The following is a 10324-nucleotide window of genomic DNA, read 5'->3' as shown; positions in this document are numbered from 1 at the left end:
GTCAGGGTGAAGTATTACCGGGATAGATCAGTCAGGGTGAAGTATTACCGGGATAGATCAGTCAGGGTGAAGTATTACCGGGATAGATCAGTGAGAGAGGGTTTAGTTTCTGCGCCTCTTATTTACAGATCACTATCTGTGACGTATGTGACATGTTTTCGTGTAGCGCTGGCTTTTGATGTCACTTCCTGTGAGGTGTAGCCACACACACACACACACACACACACACTCATTTCGGGTGTTGAAATAAACAGATGAGCCTCATTGTGCAGGAATGCGGTGCCTGATGTACGGCTATAATAAATTAAGGCGCGCGCTCCCCACGCACCGCCCCGCACTGTTTATCCAGCGCGCGCAGGAATCTGCGACTTAATTAATTTAGGATGTGTAAATAAAGCGCAGATCGAGCACTCCCCTCTTCTCTGGAAACAAAATATTAACTTTGGAGGTGTTCGCCTCATCTACTCTGACACGCTCGGGCTCAGTGATGGACACCTGCTGCTCGACTCCCATCTCTCTCTCTCTCTCTGACATTATTATTAACGCCACAAATGCATGCTCAGTCTCACCCGAACCTTCACCTCACCAAAACGAACCATTTTGGCTCTAAAATAAAAAGTTGTTTTTGTAGAAATGCAGCCAAAAGTCAGCTCTTCCTGTCCTGGTGAGGACATTTGGTCACATGTAGGACACACAGACACACTTCCTGATGTCTCCCATATTGCAGAAAAATAACATCCTAAATTAAATTTCCATTTGCACTTCAGTAAATCCTGGAAAGACTCATTATTGTGAATGTTTTTGACACAATGGAGCACGACACTCCTTCTCTCCCCCATCGTGACCTGAAGCAGAGTGGAAAAGACACTTCACCAGAACCCCAGGGTTTAATCTTGTGACCTGGTGGGGTGTGTGATGGAGAGGGGCAGGTGCTGCTCGCCTACAAGATTTAAAGCGCACATGCACAATGATTTTTATTCTGTAATAACTACTTTTTCATGATGATGATGATGATGATGATGATGACAAGCAGTTACGATGGTTAAACCTAATGGTTAGAGAAGCAGCTTGGGTGCCAAAAGGTCACTGGTTTGATCCCCTGGACCCGCAGGAATGGCTGAAGTGCCCTCAAGCAAGGCACCTAACCCCCAGCTGCTCCCCAGGCTGTTCTGGGTATGTTGTATGTCGCTCTGGATAAGAGCGTCTGCTCAATGCCATTCAAGTAATATAATGATATTGTCATACAAGTCTGAATGTTTTCTTGCATCCCAGCAGCTCCATTCACAGCATCACAGAGGAGACAAAATTTCAATCAAAGAAACTAAGATACATCCATTTAACACATCATTACCATCACAAAAGACAAAATTCAACATGCGCTGGATTTGGGATTAAGCTTCATATTTAATTTTCGGATTAACTGGTGAACAAAAGGGTTCTTTAGTGTCTCCTGATTAAACTATGGTTCACTGCTCAGGGCCATCACTGTGCCTGGGGTCAGAAACAATAATGTTGCTCAGATTAGTAGGTTTCATCTACAGTTTTGACCTTAAAGTAATGAACAAACACTTGTACCATCCACTCACTGGCCACTTTATTATTAGGAACACCCCTCCATCCACCTGCTGTTTGATGCAGTTCTTTAATCAGCCAATCCCTTGACTGACAGCAACACGATGCATCAAATCACATAGATACAAAGCAAGAGCTTCAGTTAATGTTCACGATATTCAAACATCAGAATGGGAAAAGCTGTGATCTCAATTTTTGTGTGACTTTCTTTCACTGTGGAATGGGTGTTGGTTTGAGCCAGATGGTTTGATACTGGTTTGAGTATTTCTGAAACTGCTGATCTTCTCCTGAGGTTTTCACACACGACAGTCTCTAGAGTTTACACAGAATGGTGTGAAAAACAAAAAACACTGAGTGAGTGAGAGAGCGACAGTTCTGTGGGTGGAAACAAACGTCTTGTTGATAAGAGAGGTCAGAGGAAAACGGACAGATCGGTTCGAGGTTCGAGCTTTTTTGCCAGGAAGGATATAGCAACTCATATAGTCACTCTTTACAACCGTGGTGAGCTGAAAAGCATCTCAGCATGCAACAAAAATGGAAGACCACATTGGGTTCCACTCCTGCAGCCAAGAACAGGAATCTTAGAATCAAGAACAAGTTCCTATTAAAGTGGCCAGTGAGAGAGTGTGTGTGCGTGTATTACTGCAATACTATCGAGACCTCCTAATCAAAAATAGTAAAATCATTTTTCTATTTGTCCCAAAAGATGTAAGGCGGCAAAGAAAATGAAGAAACAGCAAACTGGTTCCCTATTGGATGGATTCTGAATGGGTCAGGTTCTTTTGAGTGGTTAATGGTTCCACATTTCTAAACAAAGATGTTCTACTCTGTACGTTTTTGGAAAGAGAAACCTTCTGTTGTAGGTTCTGTATGGAGGCTCGCCATGGGTAAGGGTTCATAGTTAAACCTGTATGTTAAAGGAAATAAAAGAAAATAACATGAACATATGTCTATGAAGATTCTCAGTCATCCAGGTCATAGTAAACTGTGGGTGGTAAAAGAGAGCAACTGGACTTGCTTGAAGATTCTTGAAGACGTTTCACTTCTCATCTGAAAGAATTCTTCACCTTAGGATTGCTTTTCATCCATGAGAGGATAAATACCTGATACTCCCTATTAGTCAGACAGAACTGAAGAAGCCTTTCGGATGAGAGGTGAAACATCTTCAAGAATCTTCAAGCAAGTCCAGTTGCTCTCTTTTACCACCCACAGTTAACAAGAACATATGAACATAAGCAAGAAATGCTGCCTTCAAACGGCCATTTAAGTGGCGTCGTCATGAGAATGGCAACATGGACGCCAAAAGACTCCTCCATAAGGCTGAATGGGTCACATAATGTAGGAAATGAAAAGACGAAGCCATTGGGAATATCAGCTTTTTCCTCAGATGTGTGATAAATTTTTTAAAGCTAGACGGCCTTTCGATTTAATAAAATCGGTGAGATTTAGTTCCCTCTGAAATGTGGTGATTGTGATATATGTTTATTTCTGTAATATCTCACAAAATATCAGGCCATTCTGTTCTGTGGCTGGGAAGTTATTTAATTTGAGGGGATTAAAGCAAATAATGTGCATGAAATCGCTTGCTTCGCGCAGTCAAGCAGACAGAGGAAGTCCGTGTGTGTGTGCGCACGCGCAGATTTACCTTTGACTGTGCACTAAGAGTTCCATCATTCTGTCGCTAAACGAACAGCTGATCACACCGAGGTGCTCGCTGAGCGCCGAAATGTATTAGTTTGGTCCTGCGTTTCCTTTCCTTCGTATATAACATAACATCTTTTCTTCTCGCTTTCCGTTACTGTAGTCGGTCTTTCACGTTTCATTTGCACACTCACGTCCTCCATTTTCCTCTCCTGCTTCAAATTTGTATCCCACAATGCCTTGCATGAACGGGGAAAGCCCACCACGTGATGCATGATGTAGTATCTTGAATTGGGTCATGGAGAAGCAGGAAAAATAGCCTAGAATTTAGGGCCATGTGGCCTTAAATTCATTAATTTTTCTATTTAAAAAAAAACTAATAAAATTGGAAGTCTGTGATTCGAATTCAGTAGCTTTCGGTCCACTAAACAAAAATAACTGGGTGTCGGGAAAATTCTTTTTATTACCTACACTTGAAAAATCTGAAAGGCAGTGTAGCTTTAACTTGACTGTATCGCAGGTTGGACATAAGAAGAAAATGAATCTGGTTAATTTGGCTCACTCACAACTGAATAAATCATGTCACGGCAGTATACAGGGTGGCATGATGGATGGTGCTACGGTTATCACTGTTGCCTCACAGCAAGAGGGTTCTGGGTTTGAGGCCTGAAGCTGGTTGGGGTCTTTCTGTGTGGAGTTTGCATGTTCTCCTTATGACTTTGTGGGTTTTCTCTGGGTGCTCTGGTTTCCTCCAACAGTCCAAAGACATGCAGATTGGCTCCTGTGACCTGCAATGGATAAGCGGTATAGAAAATACATGAATAAATGAATAACGGTGCAGGAAAAACTGCCCATGTTTCTTGCAGATACAATGCATTTTTGAACTTAGTTATAGCAAATTTCGATTTTTCTGGTTCTAAATAAATAAATAAATAAACAAATAAACATGCAAGCAAGCAAGCTTCTGTTTTTGCAGCCAATGGTGATTAAAAACCTTTAATAAATAAATAAATAAAGTTAGATTTTTCAGATCATGACAATTAATGACTTAATGCCTATCAGTTCAGATTGTGTCTCCATATGAAACGGATAACTCTGAGGGAAACTGGACAAAAAAATGACTTATAGAAAACAAGAATAATGGAGGCGTTTGTTTTCTCCCCTTAAAGCTACACTGCCTTTAAGATTTTTCAAGTGTAGGTCATAAAAAGAATTTTCCCAACACCCAATTATTTTTGTTTCTTGGACTGATAGCTACCGAATTCAAATTATAGATTTACAATTTTATTCAGTTTTTAAAATAGAACAATTAATGAATTTATCTCCATGTGGCCCTCAATTCTCCGCTATTTTTTCCTGCTTCACCATGACCCAATTCAAGATACTGCATCATGCATCACGTGGTGGGCTTTCCACGATCACGCAAGGCATTGTGGGATACAAATTTGAAACAGGAGAGAAAAATGGAGGACGTGAGTGTGCGAATGAAATGTGAAAGAGTGACTACAGTAACAGAAAGCGAGAAGAAAAGACGTTATGTTATATACGAAGGAAAGGAAACGCAGGACCAAACTAATAAATATCGGCGCTCAGCGAGCACCTCGGTGTGATCAGCTGTTTGTTTAGCAACAGAATGATGGAACTCTTAGTGCATGCTCAAAGGGAAACCTGCACATGTGCACACACACACACGCGAACTTCCTCTGTCTGCTTGACTGCATGATGCGAGCGTTTCATGCACATTATTTGCTTTAATCCCCTCAAATTAAATAACTTCCCAGCCACAGAACAGAATGGCCTGATATTTTGTGAGATATTACAGAAATAAACATATATCATAATGACCACATTTCAGAGGGAACTAAATTTCACCGATTTTATGAAATCAAAAGGCCGTCTAGCTTTAAGTCTTCAACTAGACAAAAGCATAAAATGAGTTTAGTCATTCAGAGTTTTGATTTGGTTGACAATAATTTTTCAAATTGAAATTTGCCTCAAAGTACGCCATTAAAACTCTGTAGTTCGCAAATGTGTGGATGTGAATTTCACCTCATATCTTGGTGAAATTGTGTGAAATGTAAATAAAATCTGCCTGAATTATGAACCTCCACATTAGTCGTCTGATTGAATCTCAAACGTTTTCAAACTTTAAAAAAATCCTAATCTCTCCAGCTTTGTTCCATGTGCCACTTCCATGCTAACTGCCTGAGAATTTCCCACAGCTCTGAACAAACATGCACTGCCAGACGTCTGAACAGCAATAAACAGAGATTTTCATTCTGCCGAGTCATAACGAAAGCTGGAGTAACGTCCTGTTGAAATTTATGAAGTAACCAAAGCTAACTATTAGCTAATGCGCTAATGAGAAAGTTGCTTCAGCAGGCTATAAAACCGTCTGTCTAAACAGAAACAACCGACTGAATTGCGAATGTCTTCAGACTCAGAGGTATGCTATCATAACTTAAAAAAAATCTTCAAACTATTTTCTCGTGTCAGATTTAAGCTAAGCTAAATGAAAACAGAATTTTCCACAGACGAAAAGGAAAACGCATTAGAAGACGTCTGCCAGACAAACATTATGTTAACGGAGAAGTTTTATAGAGATCTTCATAAAAACTGAGTCTTGTTTTCAGGAAAAAAAATCTGAAAAGATTAAAAAAAAAGAAAGGTGGAAGCTTAGCGTAAAGCAGGCAGAGTGAAAGCCGATCACAGGGAGGTCGCGGGGCCAAGCTTTTTAAGACTAACGTTTATTTAGAGAAGCGAGCGCGTGTCTGTGACGCTCGAGCACAGCGCTAATGTCTTTAGCAGAGTTCTCCTGGCCCCGCGTGTGCGCGCGCACACACACACACACACACACACACACTAGTGAGAGCTCCATTTATACGTCAAAAACAATAAGCAAAGATTGGCAATAATCAGGTGAATTAAAATGACATTACTGATAAAATGAAATGGTTTTTATTTAAGATTCTGTAAAATGATGGCGATGAGTTTTATTAAAAAAAGGGTTAATGCAAGAACGCCAAAGGGTTCTTCTAAAGGTTCTAACAGGAACCACTTGCACAACCTGATATATTTTTATTTCAATAAAAATATTTTAATAAATCAATTGATCAATTAATTACTGTTCAGTTGTATGGTTCTACAACGGTTCTTCAGTCTGTTTTTCTAAAAGTTCTTGCAGGAACCACATCCACAACCTGATCAGTATCTTATTTGAATACAAATATTTGAATCAATCCATCAATCAAACAATAAATGAATGAATGAATTTTTTGATTGTATGGTTCTACAAGGGTTCTTTGGTCTGTTCTTTTAAAAGTTCTTGCAGGAACTACATCCACAATCTTATAAGTATTTTATTTGAATACAAATATTTTAATGAATGAATGAATGAATTATTTTTTTTAATTGTATGGTTCTACAAAGGTTCCTCGGTCTGTTCTTTTAAAAGTTCTAGGAGGAACCACATCCACAACCTGATATATTTTATTCAAATAAAATACGTTTTAATCAATTAATTTTTTTTTTAATTTTATGGTTCTATGAGGCTTCTTTGCTCTGTTCTAAAAGTTCTTGCAGGAACCACATCCACAACCTGATATTTATTTGATTTGAATAAAAATATTTTTATCAATCAATCTCATCTCATTATCTGTAGCCGCTTTATCCTGTTCTACAGGGTCACAGGCAAGCTGGAGCCTATCCCAGCTGACTACGGGCGAAAGGCGGGGTACACCCTGGACAAGTCGCCAGGTCATCACAGGGCTGACACATAGACACAGACAACCATTCACACTCACATTCACACCTACGCTCAATTTAGAGTCACCAGTTAACCTAACCTGCATGTCTTTGGACTGTGGGGGAAACCGGAGCACCCGGAGGAAACCCACGCGGACACGGGGAGAACATGCAAACTCTGCACAGAAAGGCCCTCACCGGCCATGGGGCTCGAACCCGGACCTTCTTGCTGTGAGGCGACAGCGCTAATCACTACACCACCGTGCTGCCCAATCAATCAATCAATCAATCAATCAATCAATCAATCAATCAATCAATCAATTTGTAATTTTATGGTTCTGCCATGGTTCTTTGGTCTGTTCTTCTAAAAGTTCTAGCAGGAAATGCATTCACAACCTGATATATTTTTATTCAAACAAAAATACTTTTTAGTCAGTCAATCAATTTTTAATTGTATGGTTCTACAAGGGTTCATTGGTCTGTTCTAAAAGTTCTAGCAGGAACCACATCCATTACCTGATATTTATTTTATTTACTTTAATAAAATATTCTATCTATCTATCTATCTATCTATCTATCTATCTATCTATCTATCTATCTATCTATCTATCTATCTATCTATCGTATTGTTCTACAAGGTTTTTTTTGGTTCTGTCCCTCCAATCAGGCAACCTTTACATGTTCTTAACTCTCAAAAAAAGTTTTCTTGGATGTTAAACAATTGTAAATGACAAAAGGGGTTCTACACATTTACAGTTCCACATAGAACGTTTAAGAGTGTAACATGTCTTAATGGTACTCCATGGAACCTTCTCTGCTAGGAAGCCCTTTGTTTTACAGTTCTGCATAGAACCTTTGAGTTTACCAACCCAAGGGCTCTTCGTAGTAGGGTTCTATATTGAGGTTCTCTCTAATAGGGGAACCTTTCAACATTATTAAAATGTTTTAAGCTTTGTTGGAAACATTCCAAAAGGGGTTCTATGTGGAACCTTTGCTGAGGGGCAAACACAAGACCTCTTAAGGGTGTGAGACAGAACCTTTTCTGATAGGAAACCCCTTGTTGTAGGGTTTGACATGGAGTTTTGCTTTAATAGGAGGGCCATAAATCATTCTTGGCACTCTGTCATTTTCTTAAAACAAGAAACTGTTTTTTTCTTACTTTTTTAATAGTATGTGGTTCTAGTTTTCAGGGATATACATGGAACCTTCTACAAAGAGTTTATCAAGAATGACAAAACAAAGATTTTTTAAAGGATGCTTGATGGAATCTTTTCTGAAAGAAAACTCCTCATTTAAGAAGTTTTTAAATCTCAAAAAAAATCTTTTTGGCAAGATAAATAGTTGAACAAAAGTGGTTCTACTGGGAGTCTTTTCTAATAGGAATCCTCACTGCATGGTTCCAGAACCTTCTATAAAGAGTTGACCAAGTCAAGAGTTGACCAAGGTGACAAACCAAGACCTCTTAAGGGTTCCACGTAGAACTTTTTCTTCTATGAAACCCTTTTGTTGTAGAGTTCTACATAGAACCTTTGACGAGTTCACCAGCCTGAGACCGCTAAAGGGTTCTGCATTGAACCGTTTCTGCTTGGAAATCCTTGGTTGTAGGGTTCCTCAAAGAACTTTCTACAAAGAGGGACAAAACCCTGAAGACCTCAGAAGGTTGCTATTCCTGTTGCAGGGTTTCTACATGGACGCTTTAAGAGTTTTTCCAATTGGGAAATTATTATTTACTTAATTTCGGATAATAAATGGTTCTAGTTTTTGGAACGTTTCCTAAACCCTTTATTGCAGGGTACTACATCAATAAACCCTTCTACACAGACAGATTAACAAGAACCTCGTAAAATCTTAAAATTGCCAGACATTATCTTTTTTATTTTTTTTCTCAGACGATATGTAGCAGAAAAAAGTAAAGCAGAAAAGGTCCCAAGTTCAACCTGTTTATCAACATGAAACCATCCAAAGAACCTCTGAGGAACCTGAGAAGTTTGTCTACACACACACACACACACACACACACACACACACACACACACACACACACACACACACACACACACACACACACACGTTGTGCATTCTGGTAAGTAAGAAGTGTTTGTGTGTTTGAGTTTATGAGTGGTAGACTATCATGTGTGTGTGTCTGTGTGTGTGTAGTAGGAGCCTTTACACAGCCCAATGTTTTACAGTTTGTGAAATTGAATTAGATACGCTCAGGAATCTGACCCCGTGCAGACCTGCACATTTTTCCAGCTCCCCAGTTTGTGGTGTTTCGGGGTGTTTTTGTTTGTTCAGCTGGAGCAGCGTGTCGCTGTGCTCCATGCTTCTCTCCCTCCGACGGGTCCTCGAGCTCTCATCGCTTCTGCTTCACCCTCTCCTCCTCCTCCTCCATCCTCCTCCCTCTCACACACTCCTACACGCCACCAACGTGGATCTGAGCAGCTCTGAAGGAACACCCACTGACGCACATTAAAGCCACAGTTCGCTCCAAAGTGAAATTTATTTTAATTTTCCTCCTTAACCTCATCACAAGCAAGACGTGCTGAGAGTCTGAGGTTCTCTTCTTGAAGTTAAAGTTAGTAGCCAATGGGAAGGGAAACAGATTTGTCGGTATCTTAGAAAAGTCACGCGTGAATTTTCAGACCAGGCGTATGCATGTGAATTTAGATTCCACACTTAAACTAGAACGTGTGCAAAACACACAGCATTTCGCTACGACCTCAAGACCACAAGACCACGAGACCTCGAGACCTCAAGGTGTTGCTTCAGAGTTGAGTGACTCAGGAGAAACACGTCATTTTCAATTTATTAAAGACTGAAACAACGTCATAGTTTTCATCCATTTAATGTTAGATTCAACACTGTCCACAAAACAACCGAGTTCTCACTTGCATTATAGCAGCTATAAACAGTCGGCCCTTCACTAATCTCTCTCTCTCTCTCTCTCTCTCTCTCTCACACCGTCTCTCTCTCTCTCTCTCTCTCTCTCACCCTCTCTCTCTCACCCACACCCTCTCTCTCTCCCTTAATATATCTCTCTCTCCCTCTTTCTCTCTCTCTCACACCCACTCTCTCTCTCGCTCATTCTCTCTCTCTCAAAAAAGTGCACCTTGTCTGTCGTGTTACCGAGAAATTACAAACAGTGTAATCTCCTCTGTCCAGAGGCTTCTGTTGAAAAACTTAGTTTCAGCTGATACTGGAGACTCCTTCCATAAATGTGAAACATCAACTGTTTTACATCTTTCTTTGTTAAATAACAGGACTTTTTAAAATCTTTTTATTATCCTAAGGTGATAGAGATTTGTCTGTCTGTAGATGGAAGATCCTGCGAATGATCTGTTGCTATAGAAACAAAAAGGCTTTAGAA

The sequence above is a fragment of the Neoarius graeffei genome, chromosome 10, assembly GCF_027579695.1.
Source record: "Neoarius graeffei isolate fNeoGra1 chromosome 10, fNeoGra1.pri, whole genome shotgun sequence".
NCBI lineage: Eukaryota > Metazoa > Chordata > Actinopteri > Siluriformes > Ariidae > Neoarius > Neoarius graeffei.
This window is presented reverse-complemented; position numbering follows the sequence as displayed.